General features: G+C 45.6%; 1 protein-coding gene and 1 long non-coding RNA gene across 4 annotated transcripts in view; one reads left to right on the top strand and one right to left on the bottom strand.

Moving 5' to 3' along the window:
* The window catches only part of LOC140410473 (uncharacterized), a 178467-nt gene extending 173429 nt beyond the window's left edge, over positions 1–5038 (bottom strand). For all 3 annotated transcript variants that reach the window (XR_011940657.1, XR_011940658.1, XR_011940659.1), the window contains exon 1: positions 4723–5038. This is a non-coding gene — a long non-coding RNA (uncharacterized lncRNA). The remainder of the gene's footprint in view (positions 1–4722) is intronic.
* The window catches only part of LOC140410474 (CUB and sushi domain-containing protein 1-like), a 3392839-nt gene that overhangs the window by 1132579 nt on the left and 2244251 nt on the right, over positions 1–16009 (top strand). The gene's annotated exons all lie outside the window — the stretch shown is intronic.

Here is a 16009-nt window from a genome sequence, read left to right as displayed (position 1 = left end):
TTTATCTTGGAAGTAAATAGTCAGTTGAAAGCACGGCTGCTTACGACCTGATATTTTCAACACTATTCCACTATTCTGGGACTTGGGTGACTCACATAGGCTGTTACCATTGCCTCCCGGTGTAAACACCTTGACCGGGATTCTCCCCTATCCGGCAGGGCGGGGTGTCCCGGCGGGATGGAGTGGTGTGAACCACTCTGCTGTCAGGCCGCCCCCAAGGTGCGGATTTCTCCGCAGCTTTCGGGGCCAAGCCCTCACCTTGAGGGGCTAGGACCGCGCCGGAGTGGTTGGCACGCCGCCGGACGGCAGGAAAGGCCTTTGGCGCCACGCCAGCCAGGCAGAAAGGACTTAGCCGGTCAGCGGAAGTCCGCGCATGCGCGGGAGCATCAGCGGCTGCTCACGTCATCCCCGCGCATGCGCAGGGGGGGGTCACTTCCGCATCGGCCATCGTGGAGGCTGTGGCCGAGGCGGAAGGAAAAGAGTGCCACAATGGCACAGGCCCGCCCGCGGATCGGTGGGCCCCGGTCGCGGCCCAGGCCACTATGGGGGCACCCTCCGGGGCCAGATCGCCCCACGCTCCCCCCAGGACCCCGGAGCCCGCAGCGCCGCCAATCCAGCCGGTAAGGTAGGTGGTTTGATTCACGTCGGCGGGACTGGCATGACAGCAGCGCGACTTCGGCCCATCGTGGGCCGGAGAATCGCCGGGGGGGGGCCCGCCGACTGGTGCGGCGCGATTCCCGCCCCCGCCGAATTTTTGGTGCCGGAGAATTCGGCGGCCGGCATGTTGGGATTCACGCCGCCCCCCGGCGATTCACCGACCTGGCGGGAGGTCGGAGAATCCCGCTCTTTATTCCTAGTTAAACAATTCTGGCCCCCTGTAGTCTCCAATCTCTTCCAGGTGGAATTGTGAGTTGTGAGGAGGGTGCAAAGAAGCTTAATGGTGATTTGGCGAGTGAGCAAAAATTTGGCATTGGAATACAATTTGTCAAAATATGAGGTTTTCTACTTTGGTATAAAAAACAAAAATACAGCAGGCATGATTGAACCAAAAGGGAACTATGTTCCGTAATGAGTGTGTTTAGCTGCGTGTTTCCTGACGCTCACCACCTAACGTGACTCCGGTTAGATACGGGGCCTCAGCTTGGCCAAGGCTGCACTGTTTCCCGCACTGACGAGCCCTGTTTGCCGAAACTCCTCAGTGCAGGGAGAGATCGGGACGCCATTCTCTCAAGCCCCCACTGTGGCCCCCAAACCCCCCAAGCCCCAACTTATTGTAAGGGATTCCCCTGGCCCCCCTCACCCCTCCCCACACCCGCTTCAGGAACCACCCCCACCCGATCACTGCTGTGCAAAATATGCCAATTTGGTACGCAGGTGGCACTGTCAGGGTGTCAGGCTGGCAGTGCCAGGATGCCCAGGTGTCAGCAGCAGTATCCGGGTATCATCCTGCTCAAAGGGCATTCATCTGAGGGCCTCCAATCCCCTGAGAGACACCCAACAAGTGCCTTTCAGCCTGGTCCCCATTTGTGGAGACTACTACTGAACAGTGCTCGCCCGAGGTCTCCAAGGGGAAGGGGATAGATCCGAACATCTTGGTTATCTCGGGGAACTGCATATTAGAGTAAGACCAACTGTCTCGCTCTAATATGCAGATTTGCCAAAAAATGACCCCCATCCACAATGGAAAGGTTTTGCGTCGCAACGTCTCGCGAGATTCGCCTTTATTAGAACAGGATTGGACTAAGTCCCCACGTCGGTGGGAAAACCAACGCCAACCACTCCGGCGTCAACAGTCCCCGAAAGTGAGGAATTCTCCAATTTTCTGGGGACTAGGTTGATGATGGAGGGGTTGGTGTCGCTCCAGCCGGTGCCGAAGGGCTGGCCCGAGTTCGCGAATGCGCAGAACGGCCGGCGTATTTCCACGCATGCGCGGGGGTTCCCTTCTCGGGCAATATGGTGGAGCCCTACAGGGGCCTGGCGCGGAGGAAAGAAAGCCCCCATGGAAACAGCCCGCCCGCAAGATCGGTAGGCCCTGATCACGGGCCAGGCCACCGTGGAGGCCCCCCCTCGAGGTGGAATCTCCCCGCGCCCTCCCCAGGACCACCCACGCACACTTACCTGCCAGGTCATGCCGTGCGTGAGGTGAGTAACCGCTGTCAGCGGCCCCTGACTGGCGTGGCGTGGGAATCCCGCCGGCCCCCGAAAAACGCCACCGGAGAATAGGGCGGCGGGGCGGGATTCGCGCCTCCCCCATTCAGAAACTTCTGGCCAACTTGCTGAAAAATCACTGAACATGTGAAAACAGTCTCTCACTACTTTCCTCCATTCTTGATCTATGATTAAAATGATCTCTCTCTCTCCCTCTGAAGACTCCACACCCCATTGTATCATCATGACTCTCCAGTCTGGTCAATGTGTGTATTTCCAAAGAAAATATGCCCAAATCTGTAAGAATACATGGCACAAATCATGTATTGTCACTGTTCTAACGTGGTGTTCCGGATTTTATTTATGTATCAACAAGTCCCTTCAGTGCAGTCTTTACTCTGTGAACATTCTATCATCTGATTGATAAAAGGTAATGCTGCCACTTATTCATACGATTTATTTTGCACCGCTATGTTGTTAGCACCGGATTTAATGAATTATCTGTACATTGTCCTCGGAGCTAAACACCCACTGCATTTTAATAATATGTACAAGGTGTTTGAAAATAAATTGGAGCAATTACATTGAAGCTGTGGCTCAGCTCAGTGTTAGAAAGCTGCTTAGTTGCAGTGAGATAGATTTTAATGCTGCTTCAGATAAGCCTTTGAACCCCTGTTGCAATGCATTCTTGCCAGAATCCTAATAACTGCCTGCAACCCAGTGTAAACCTGGTCTATCCTTTTTACATAAACCACCAGGAAAAGCTGCTTGATGTGTCTGTACTTTCAGAAAGTGCTGAGTTAAAATGTAAGGTGGTCTCTGAAGCTCGAATGAGATAAATTGTGTAAATGGGTCTATACCTGAATCGATTTTGTGATATGGAATTGTTGATTGGAGATGTGAATTCTTGAGAATGTCAGTGCTGCAGGGAATTGAATGAGTACTCAGCAATGTGGGTAATAATGAAACATCCATTGACACCTTCAGCAGAGGAAACTGCTGTTTTTCAATGTTCAAATCTTTTACGATGATTTATTTAATCTCATTACCATTTTCACCAATCTGGTTTCCTAATGCCATGTAATAGTTTAACACTACAGTTTGTCATTCAGACAATTTTAGCATATTAGTGTTTTGTTTGTGTTTTGTTGACACAAACAGTGACATTTTATTTAATATAAAAATGGCTGCAATTAATCCGCATCTGTGGAGAGGGAGGAAAATGGAGTCAACGTTTCATGTAGACGACGCTTTGTCACAAGTGAGATGATTGTGACCTCGATTGACGTCAAGGCAGCATTTGACACAATGTGGCACCAAGTAAAGTTGAAGTCAATGGGAATTGAATAGAAAACACTCCACTGGTCACCCGTTGCTCAAGATCCCCTCCAAGTCATCTACCAGTCTGACTTGGAACAACATCGCCATTTCTTGACTGTTGCTGAGTCGAATTCCTGACACTCATTCCCAAACAACATTATGGGATATGTCTATGCCACATGGGCTGTAGAAATTCAAAAAGGCGGCTCACCACTACCTTCTCAAGGGAAATTAGTGATGGCCAATAAATACTAGTCTCGTGACTATTTCCCATAAACATATAAAATTAAATGCCACTGGAGCTGAGGATTGAGAGGGATGGACAGATCTGTTTGGTAGTGGATTGGTAGTGGAGAAAAGGGAAACCAGAATTATTTGCGGTGATTTTATTTAACTGGTTTTATTTGATTAAATTGACAATTTATATTTGTTGCTTGCGCAGAACAATTATTGTTTATATAGTAGCTGCCTGTTTCATTTTTTGTTAAAATATTTGTTTTGGTTACCAGGAGATTTTGGCCAGGGTCAGTTTATTGCTCATTATTTAAGAACCGACCTTAGGAAATTTCTAACCCTGGCTAGAATTTGTAGCGTACAGGGCAGAAGGAAGTTCTATCCCTCACAAGACAAAAAGAAAACTTGCAGAAATAGTGGAGAGTGGTCACAATTGGACCTTCATTATTTTTCATGGTATGCTTTCTGGATTTTGGGTGGGAGACCCAGTGAACCCATTTAGTTTTTAGCTAGTGTTAGGATGAAGAAAGTTGATTTACGGCTGAGCATAACATTTCATTCCTGTTTGGCTGTGTGGGAAATTAAAGTAGCAACATTATAAACTCAAGCTCAGAAGTTTAATGGTACAAGAAAACTCACACTTAAAACTAAACAAAAGCCAAACCAGCTCCAAACAGCACACAGAGTGCGTGGAAATTGACCACTCTCAGAAAAGAAAGGTTTTAAAACAATGAGTATTCTTAGAGAAGAAGGGTTTTTAAAAATATGCTGCGACCTTCAAACTATTCAGAATAAGTTTTGTTTGCTTTTAGTCATTTTGAAGAATGCATCCCATATTCACATTTATAACTTAAACAGATGTAACAACTGCATGATATTTAGGACAAGAGCATCCTGGATATTTGACTATGTCTGTGCAATGTCTGGTTTTTAAATTCAATACCCATTTACACAGATCAGATCCTCATTGGAAAGTTAGTACACTACTGAGATAAACAGGGCAGATCTATATGTTGTTACCTTTTCCACAGCAATTCTGTCTCTGCCTCAGAGGTGGTTGACTTATTATCTCAGACATCAATTTTTGATCAAAGTGCAATCCGTCCTCTCCACAGTCCGAATAATTGAAAGCTCAAAAATCTTTGTTGGGCTCAAGCAGATAAATGATTCAATACATCTGCTGTGAAGTTTGTTGGTTTGGATGATCTGTAAATATATCTTCATGTTCACCTGCCAGTCATGCTTCACAAAAAAAATGGGTCTTGCTTTGAGTTTTATTTTAGGACTATGTTGTTGCCTTTGTTCAGGCTTCCCCATTCCATGCAATGACGTTCAGGAAAAGAATGGGCAGGCAACTGGTTCTCTGTGAATAATTTCGAACTAGTCAAAGTCAAGAGTGACCTGGGGCAATTCCTGATAGATTTTTCTTTTGCAGCCTGTGACACAGAAGAAAAATCCATGCCTAGCTGTGTATTACTCCTTGAAGGCACGGCAGGTACCATTAGCACTGGCTGAAGAATTATGGTCATATCGCTGCTTTGCACAATACAGTGCACAGTGCAGCAAACCACTGTACAATGCTATACATTCTAGTTATTAGGTCATATCTGATGATAAAACTCCTCTGAAGGCTCCAGTAAAATGTCAGTCAAGGGTTCCAATTTAAGTAAATTACATCGAGTTGCTATAATTCACTTGGGTTTAATGTCTTGGCAAACCAGTGTTCTATGGGATTCCAGATACCCGAGACAGTTAATTACTGTAAAACTGATCTCAGAAATTGTGAAGATGGAACGTGAATGTGGCAGTCAGCTCAAGCTCCAATCAGAAAAGTTGAGTAGATACTTTAGACAGAATTAGTTCACAAAGAAGGTAGTGTGCAGCTGGAACTGCTTGCTCAGTGAGACAGTGGAGTTGGATGGTATCAGAAAATTCAAGAGGATTGACAAGCACGGTAGCATGGTGGTTAGCACAATTGCTTCACAGCTCCAGGGTCCTAGGTTCGATTCCCGGCTTGGGTCACTGTCTGTGCAGAGTCTGCACGTTCTCCCCGTGTGTGCGTGGGTTTCCTCCGGGTGCTCCGGTTTCCTCCCACAGTCCAAAGATGTGCAGGTTAGGTGGATTGGCCATGCTAAATTGCCCTTAGTGTCCAGAATTGCCCTTAGTATTGGGTGGGGTTACTGGGTTATGGGGATAGGGTGGAAGTGTGGGCTTGGGTAGGGTGCTCTTTCAAAGAGCCGGTGCAGACTCGATGGGCTGAATGGCCTCCTTCAGCACTGTAAATTCTATGAAAACATTGGACTGGATTCTCCGATTCTGCGGCTATGTCTGCAGAATCCGTCTGGTCTTAGGACCAAAACGTCGCCGCCGCTCCTGCACCGATGCTCTGCCCGGTGGGGGGCTAGCAGCCACGCCACGTAAAGCCCCCGGCTTTACCAGCCGATGTAGATGCAGAATGGCCAGGTCCGCGGCTGCGCATGCACGGTGGCCTGTGGTCGCTGCGCCGTACAACATGGCGGCGGCCGCGCGCGGACCCGCCTGCCAAAACCTGCCCCCCCCCCCGGTGACCCCCTTGCCACCCCTGCACCACCCCCCAGCAGTCCCCCCAGTTCCCGCTGAAGCGACTCTGGCGGCGCTGGACACAGTCTGGACTACCATGTAAGGTCCCCGAAAATTGAGAGGACACGTGACACACGCCGTCGGGAAGTCGGCCTATCAGGGGCTGAGCATCGGAGGAGGGCTTCGGGTGACATCCTGTGGCTTTACCAATGGCGTATGGTGTACTCCTCGAGTATGCCGTTTTTGAGGGGGCGGAGCATCTGAAAAGCAGCGCCGCCCCCGATTCCGGCGTAAAAACGGATTCTCCGGCCAATTGCCGAATGCGATTTTGCCATCGGCAATCGGAGAATCCTGCCCAATGTTTTACTTTAATTTTTCCACATACAGTCCAAAGGTTATTCCGTTCGAAGTAGTTCTTTGTTGCTTTCTGAAGCTTTGAATATTGTTTCATTCGTGCCAGATTAACTCCATAGTCCTGAGGTGAATATTTAAAGCCATTTTAAACAAAACCATTATTTTGCTAGCCTAGCCCTCTATTTTCCTTTTTTCTCTCTTCCCCAGTCTTATGTTAACATTTGGTAAGTTTTGTGTCCATTTTTCACAACCCTCCAGGATATCAGCACTCATCTAAGTCTGGTCTCTTGAGCATCTCCGACCACCATTGGTGGTCATGCCTTCAGTTGCCAAATCCCTAAGCTCAGGAAATCTCTCCCTAAACATCTCTGCCTCTCTTTCCTCCTGTAAGATACTCCTGGTTGACAAAATTTTGCAACATCGCATATTTCCTAATGTGGCTCAGTGTCAAAATCTGCTTTAAAATATACCTGTGAAATGCCTTGAAGCATTTATTACATTGGAGCTGTTGCATGAATAGAAGTTGTACACCTTACCTTTATATTGAATAAAGACACATCAGAGTTTTTAATTTTTTCATGAGATGTGGGTGCTGGTAGCAAAGCCTGCATTCATTGCCCACGCCTAGTTGCCCTTGAGAAGGTGAACTGCCTTCTTGAACTTCTACAGTCATGTGCTTTGGGTACACCCATACTGCTGTTATGGAGGGAGTTCCAAGATTTTGAACCAGTGACAGTGAAGGAGCAGTAATGTATTTCTAAGTCAGAATGACCAGTGGCTTGGAGGGGAACTTGCAGGTGACGGTGTTCCCATGTACCTGCTGCTCTTGTCCAAGATGGTAGTGATCGCAGGTTTGGAAGGTACTGTCGAAGGAGCCTTGTTTGACTTGGCTAAATCTGTGGTTGCATCAATGATATCAGCATATATTTTTCGATCTCTCAATTGGCTCCAGACCTGTTTGCTTTATGCCCAATCATAGCAGACTTTCTAAAACGTTAGCCCTACTTTGTAAAAAAAAAAGGCGCAGATCCTGGCAACTGGAACAGATGCAAAAAAAAGGTAACAAAAGGTATCAGCTACAAAAACGGAATAGGAATAGAAACTTACATGGGATCGTGAAATCAGGTTGTGTTTACAATTATATTGGGGAAAAAGAGATTGCTCAGGAAACTGAAAATGGGGGTGTTAAAAGTAAAAGTAAAAATAAGGAAGTAGAAGATATGTTGAATAATTAATTGTCATCAGTACTTACAATAGAAGAAGAGAATTGCATGCAAGACATCCCATAGAAACTAATACACAATCAGGAATGGTGACATAGCAGAATTAATGTAAGCAAAGTAACAGAAATGATAAAAACAGTGGAAAGACATGGTGACAAATCCCCAGGAGCAGATGGTTACTGTTATAGGGCTTTAACGAAAGTAGATGGAAACATTGCAGATGCCCAGTCTATAATCTTCTAAAGCTCTCTTGATTATGAAACCAAGCCTTTCGTTTGAATAATTGCAGGTTTCACTGTGCTATTTAGGAAGCTTGGGAGAGGCAAAACCAAGCAACTATTGTGATACAGAACAGATTCTGGCTCTTGTTAGAACTCATTCAGACTCTGGCTGAATATCTTCAAATAGTTTCAGCCTCTTCCTTGTCTTCAGACAAGAATGATTTGCTTTTGAAAAATACAGCTTGCCCAACAGCTTTTGTTGGGAAATTTCTGGAATCGACAGTGAAGGATAAATTGGCGAAACACCGTGAGCATTTGCAATTGATCAGAGAGCCAACAGTGATTTGTAAAAATGCAGCTGGATCATGTCTGATGAAGCAGATTGAATATTTTTATGTCCCTCAAAATATTATTTTTATGTCCCTCACAAAAGACTGTTAGTTAAAGCTAAAGTTCCTGGAATTGGAGGAAGTTTTATGGGCATGATTAGGAAACTGGTTCAGTGGCAGAAGACAGAGAGTAGGGATATTGGGCAGGTACTCTTAAGTTGGGGAACTTGTCTCGTGGTATCTCACAAAGCAATGGGCCTTCAACTATTCACCATATTTATTAATGTCTTGGCTGATGGAATACAGTGCCACGTTTGCCAATTGCACAAAAATAGGTGCCAAAGTAGACAGAGGCATAACTTTACAAAGATAGTGATGGACTAAGCGAATGGCAAGAACTGTTTCAAATTGATTTCAATATGAACAAGTGCATGACCATCTAGTTTAGACCTAAAAAATATATAACATGGTATTTTGTCAATGGTAAAAAGCTATAAACAGTAGAGATCCAATGGGCTAGGTTTTCTGCTGCCAACCCCCCCCCCCCCCCCCCCCCTCCCTCCCAACACCCATGGCATGCTTTTCAGGGACAGAGATGGCTCACCATTGGCTGCTGGCAGGATCATCCAGTCCTACCAATGTCTATGCTGCCTTCGCCTGTCCCACCTGGTTTGGGGTCCTAGACCAGATCCCAACAGTGGGCAGGATACTGGACCGAAACCGCAATATTTAAGTTTATCTTAAGGCTGTGTGGAAAGAATGATTTGCTCAAGGAGTGATTGCATGACAAAAATAAGGACTTAGGTTTTCTAAAACAAAACCTTTATTATAAATACAATATTAAACGTTTACTTCAACCCCGAACAAGAACAGCTTACAAATGCCCCTTAATACAACTATACAAATTCCCATTACACAACAAGTAAATAAAAATACAGCTCTTAATTTATCTTAAATTTAGCTGGGTATAGAGTAATACTTGTGACACAGAACAGATTCTGGCTCTTGTTAGAACTCATTCAGACTCTGGCTGAATATCTTCAAATAGTTTCAGCCTCTTCCTTGCCTTCAGACAAGAATGATTTGCTTTTAAAATATTAGTACTCTTTTTTTCCCCCTATCCTACTGGGAAAGAAAACTGCCTTTATCTGTGGTCTAAAAAACACAAGGGTTACCAGATCAGACTTTACTTCCAAAAGCCTTTTCTCAAAAGCCCTCTCGCTGCACAGCTTTCTCCAAAACCGCTTCTCGCCACAACTTTTCAAAATGTCTCCCTGCATTCCTTGGCTCTCCCCAGCATTGACCTCATCTCCCCAAGCTAAAACAAATCCTCTCTGCAGGCTGCAAAGCCCTTAAATGCCCCAGGGACTTGCCCAGGCAAACCACTAGACATTAGCCCAGACTAAAAAACACAGTCCTAGGTCAATTTCACCTGCTTTTCCTAGAAGCAAAACAAAATCCTTTTCAAAATCTTGACCACTGCAAATAAATACATTCCAACCCTGAAGCTTTGAACCCTTACATTGTCCCAATATTTAGAATCCAATTGTCCGAACATCTTCCAATCATCGCACACCACCGGAGAACCCACTGCAGGGAGTCACCTTTGGCAGGACCAGAAAATCCCACCCAAAGAGTATCAGGCACCATCCACATAGATCATAAAAAATACCATGCACAGGTACATAAATGATCTCAAACATTATTAGTATGTTGACCTTTTCTATTTTAGTCCTCTAGATATAAAGGGGAGAAAGTCACACCACAGCTATATAAAGCCCACGAGAGTACGATGTTCAATTCTGGGCACCAAACCTAAGGAAGGATATATTTGCCTTAGAGAGAGTATCGTTTAGATGTACCTGTATGATACCTGGTCTTCAAGGACTAAATTATAAAGGAGAGATTATATAAATAGGGATCTATCTCCTGAACTTAAAATGTTAAGGAGTGATTTCATCAAAGATTTCAAGGCATTAAGGGGAACAGATAGGCTAGATAATAGTTCTTGTCTTGAAAGCCCAGCGTGTGAGTTAAAAGCCTATAAAACCCTCTGGTCCATGTCAATTGTGATTTTCAGACCTGCTGTTGTGTTAAGGATTATGAATATAAAGACACAATAGAGAGAATAACATCAATAAATAACTTTTAACTTACATTTCTTCAGCATCTGTTGATCCCTTCATGCAACCAACGTCTCCAAAATAGCTACAAAATAAACTTTCAAAAAATAAAATGGTTGATAGATGTGAAAATAAACTGCAAATCACTCTGTTTACAGATTGAACGTCAGGTTCATAAGTAGACTTCATTTACTTTGCCGAGGCCACAAAAAGCACAACAGAATGACTGACTTAAATGACTTGTCCCAGAATCCTCAGAAATGTGTTAACATTTCCAGTGGGCAAAAGGAAAATATATATATTTTTTGGAGCTGTTGGTCAGCTTTCCTTTCCTTTTTTTTAGATTTTAGGCATTATTTAAACAAAGCTGACATGATGACAGGGTCGTAAGGATCTCTTTTATACTATCTCACCCAGTGGGATGAGGATATGGTTGTGGGGGTTGGGATTTACACTACATTCCTATTGCATCCCTGTACACCAATGTGGTGGTTCGAGACAATACACTGGCGACTTCCAGGAATAACAAAGGAGGTCTATTGACAGTGGGAAATGGCAACTATATACAGGCACAGAGCAATGATAGTTAGGTCCTCAATCACCAGCTCTGGTGTCCACACTACCCGAGGCCCCACCTCCAGGGCCCCATGCTTTCTCTCTATTGGTTGGAGGTTGTGCGCTCACATGCAATTGGCTCCAAGCCAACCATGCGACCGACAAGCCCGTTCCCTGAAAGAGACAGTCCGATCACACCCCTCCCCCCTTAAGTCCCTTGTTACATTTTACAAAGTCAGCTATGTGAAGTGTCAAGATACATAAAATAAAATACTTCATCACAGAGTCAGTCCATCCGGGGACCAGCGAGTCCTTGACCAGCTTGGTGGAGAGGTCCTAAATTATGGGGGACTGAGTACTTATCCACCTGGGCAGCCAGATTGATTGTGAATTTATAAGTCCCCACAGATTCTTATTGACCAGTCTGGCTTCAGAAAATTACACTGGTTTAATTGTACTCAGTTCCTCCAATTGATTTAGTTCGACTTCGACCTTTTGAGGCAGGGTGCAAAGGACTGGTCTTGCCCTAAAAAGCTTTGGTATTGAGTCTGGAATAACATAACATTTGCCCTTCACTCCTTTGAACCAGCCTAACTCATTGTGGAACACGTCCTCGTATCGTCGGAGGACATTTTGAAAAACACTGTCGAGATTTTAAAGATTTCCAGCCAACTTAGTTTAATTCACTGAAACCAGTCCCTTCCCATCAGGCTTGGTCTGTGCCCCTCGACGACAATCAAAGGCAGCTGGGCCTCTTTTTCTTTGTAAGTTACTGGGATACTCGTGGTTCCAAGACCTTTTAGTGCTACGCTATATAGGTTGACAGCTTGGCCATTGTCGTGTTAGGTACACTGGTATAATACTGGCTGCAACTGATACAAAAAGATACTCCAGACCTTGAAGTTAGTTCAATCAGGTTTATTGAACTAATAGCACAGTTCTCTGTGAGTTCGACTCTGCTAACTTAAGTGTGGTTACTCTGTCTGAGTGAACCAGACTAGCTCTTAGCCACGTGGTGGAGGTGTGAGATTGTAACAACACCCTTGACTGACTCTCTAGATGTTCATCAGTGGAAAGAGGCGGAGTGTGAGTGCTTCGTGTCTTTTATAATCAGATCCCACCCCTGAGTGTCCTGCCTGCTTATTGGTCATGTCCTGTTCTCTGTGTCCATCAGCTGCTTGTCTGTGCCTGCCTGTATATCATTATATATGTGTCTGCATATCATGACAGCCATCATGTTATCCAAATTCAGGGTCTGAGCCCCTTTTTGAATGTAATCAAACGTCTGCTCCCCAACCTGCAACAAATGCCCTGATGTCGACTTCCATCTTCATGGGTTTTCCATTCTCTTGTCGAATTATTTTGATTGGGAACTATGTCCAAATGGTACATTTTTGCTCCTCCTCAGTGCTCTTCTCCACTTGGTTCACTAGTGACATGGATTGCTGCAATATGCCTGGAATTGGCCTCTTCGATTGCAATGAAAACAGACAAACTCGCGACAATGACAAGCTTCCTGGGGGTGGTTTCCCCATATCAATTTCTGTCTTGGGCTGACGACCCATTCTTTCCAGGTTATCTGCCTTTGATCCAGTCCCAAGTATTGTGTTTATTTCTCTGATGTTGCTGTTCATCTCTCCACGCTCCTCACAGCCATACTGCCCACAACTGGTTTACTTTCCCTTTTGCCTTGCTTTGGAGCTCAGTTGCGCCTTTTTTGGCGCACTCTGTCTCCTGAGCTATCTCGATCACTTTGTCTGACATGATTTTAGTTTCAACCAGGAGTTTTTCTGGATGCTGAAGTTGAAGATGGTCACGTAGCATATTGCTGAGCGCTGCACCGAAATCTCAATGCTCGATCATTTGGTGGGTGCCTGGCTTTGAAGGTGGAGATGGACTCTTCTGAATCTCTAACAGCAGTGTTGAATTTGTACCTCTGTAGGATGATCGAGAGCTTGGTGCTAAAATGTGACTGACTGGTTGAAGGTTTTTAAGTTGGGAGCCTCTGGTGATGAAAGGGGCGGGATTCTCCAATAATGGGGCTATGTCCCCACAGCTGCGAAAGAACATGCGCAAATCCCTCTGGACTTACCTGGAGAAAGTCCAGGGTGATTCTCCGATTTGCAGGTGGCTAGCAGGGCCCCGGAGAAGTCTTCGCAGCTCTGGCTGCCGATACGAGACCCTGGACTTCCGGTCGGGGGTGGCACATGCGCACGTCGCGGCCTGCGTCAGCCGCCCCGCGTGACATGGCCGACCCACGGACCGCGGGTCAGCACTGGAAACATAGGCCCCCCCAGATTGCGCACACCCGCGGATTGGTGGCCTCCGATCAGTAGCCTTGCCATCCTGGAGCCCCCCCCCCCCCGTGAATGATCCCCCCGCCTCCCACCAGAGCGGCCGCGGACTGAGTCTGCAGCCGCCACGCCGAGTTCCCAACAGGTGGAACCATGAGAGAACCACGCCGTCGGGAACTCGGCCAGCTGCACTCGGTGAATCACTGTGGGGGCCTCTTTTAACGGCCCCCGACCGGCGCCGCGTCAGCCACGCGCGCGCAATTGGTGGCGATTCTCGGTTCCTGCAAACAGCCAATGGGATTCCCATTGTGGCCATCCCTTGACATCGGGAAACCCATGGGTGTGGGTGCACAGCTGGCAGACCGGAGGATCCTGCTAACAGAGAATTCCACTGCGTAATTAAGGTACTTATTCACATGCTCAAATTCTTTTGTGGCCTACTTTTGCAACCATCTCCAGTCCTACAAATCCCTCCATTCTGTGTCATCTGGCTCTGCCCTCTTGTGTATCATTGTCATTTTATGTCAAAATTGGCACTATGCTCAGTCCACTCTGTAGAATTTCCTCCTGAAATCTGTCTACATTTTCACCCACCCTTCTTTCTTTTAAGATTATTCTTACGATCCATCCCTTGTGATCAAATTGTTGGCTGTCCTTCTGAATATCCACTTTTTGGTTTGGTGATAGTTTTTTAATTGCATCTCTGCGATATTTGAGACACTCCCATAGGAAAGGTGCAATATCAATGCCTAGAGTTGTTGTCTTGGTCGCAATAGCAGAATATCAGCATTTGAACATCCATAAGTAGAACGAAGGCATTGATGGAGGAAGCAATAAGTCCCTAATTTCACTGTGATTTTGCTGATGCTGCTGCTGATCTTAGATCTTCAGCTGGTGTGCCCAGCAGCTCGATTGGTAAGTGAATGTTCTGTTTCCCAAGCATTGTTTGATTGTGTAATTGGTGACCCAATCTAAAGGGATTCCTTTTCTCACTTATCAACAGACTTTGCTCTTCTACAGGTAACTATGGCAAATAATAGTTCCTCACACTTTCTCAGAACTGATCCCAGGGTAAAAAAAACCCAGACATCACTTCATTTTGTGACTTTGATTTTGATTTTTCATTAGGAATTAGGAATAGGAGTAGTTGGGTTCAGCTCCGCAAATCTGATTCGCCATTCCGTTATATCATCACTCTCTGTTTCCCATCTCATCCATCGACCTGTCGTGGTTTGTAACCCTTAGTACACTTGCCTAACAAAAAGCTATCACTCTAATTTTTTAAATATTCTATTGATCTGGCCTCACAAATCTTTTGGGGTAGAGAATTCTGATTTCCATCACCACCGCGGGCAGTACGGTGGCACAGTGGTTATCACTGCTACCTCACAGCGCAAGGGACCCGGGTTCGGTTCCAGCCTTGGGTGACAGTCTGTGGGGGTTTCCCCCATGTCTGTGTGGGTTTTCTTCGGATGCTCCGGTTTCCTCCCACAGTTCAAATATGTGCAGGTTAGGTGGATTGGCCAAGCTAAGTTGTTCCTTAGTGTCGGAAACGGTTCGGTCGAAATAGGATGAGGGCGTGAGCCTAGGTAGGGCTCTTTCAAAGGGTCGATGTAGACTCGATGGTCCAAGTGGCCTCCTTCTGCACTGTGTGAAGCAGTGATTCCTAACATCAGTCCTGATTGGTTGAACTTTTCTTTTAAGGTTGCTTCCCTGTTCTGGACTTCCTTCTTTGAGGAGATTGGGTAGATAGGAAGAAACTATCAGCTCCTTTAATCATCCAGTTCCTCCCTGGAGGTTAGAACATGCAGGTAACACCTGGCACTCTCTGGTTATCACCTGCTGCCTTTGTTGTGCCCCACTTTGTCCTGCAAAAGAGAGAAGTGTGTCCATGAGTGATGTGCAATCTATTTCGAAGGCGATAACCGTCATAGTTGAAAAGTTGGGAGATGTGCAAGCTGTGTGATGTGGGTGTGAGCCTTGCAAGAGTGCATGAGAGGGAGGTGAAACAAGTAAAGTAGGGTAGATAACAGGAATACAGTAGATGGGTTCTGTTTGGATATTCAGCATGTGTGAGTCTGGCTGACAAGGAACTAAATTGAAGTAATTTTGAATTGTAGGATTTCCAAAAGGCATTCAATAAGATGCCACCCAAAAAGGTTAATACACAATATGGGACTCATGAAGGTGAGGATAACGTATTAGCAAGGACAGATGATTGATTAAATGACAGGAAACAAGAGTATAGATAAATGGGAAACTTTCAAATCGTCAGACTGTGACTAGTCGCATGCCTTAATGATCAGTCTGGCGATCAGTTATTTACAATCTGCATTAATGTCTTAGATACTGAGTAATGTATCGAAGGGGTGGGCTGACAATTTAAAGTTAGTGTGGGAATTTAAGCTATTAGGAGTTTACAAAGAGGCTACAAAGATTTTTTGACAGGCTTGAGTTGGCAATTTAATTATTATTTAGCGTGTGCATAGTCACAGAGCCAAGCAATTGCCTTGTCAGTTGCCAGATGAAGTTCTTTATGCCCACCTTCAAGTTTAGTCAGTGGTCACTCCAACCTAGATGGTCTTCGTGACCCCACCGATGGCCGTGGCCAGTCTGGAAATGGTTTAATAAAGCCACTGTCAGAGTAGG

Source organism: Scyliorhinus torazame, chromosome 4 (assembly GCF_047496885.1).
Source record: "Scyliorhinus torazame isolate Kashiwa2021f chromosome 4, sScyTor2.1, whole genome shotgun sequence".
NCBI lineage: Eukaryota > Metazoa > Chordata > Chondrichthyes > Carcharhiniformes > Scyliorhinidae > Scyliorhinus > Scyliorhinus torazame.
Note: the sequence above shows the minus strand (reverse complement) of the source record. Positions and strands in the feature narration are given on the sequence as shown.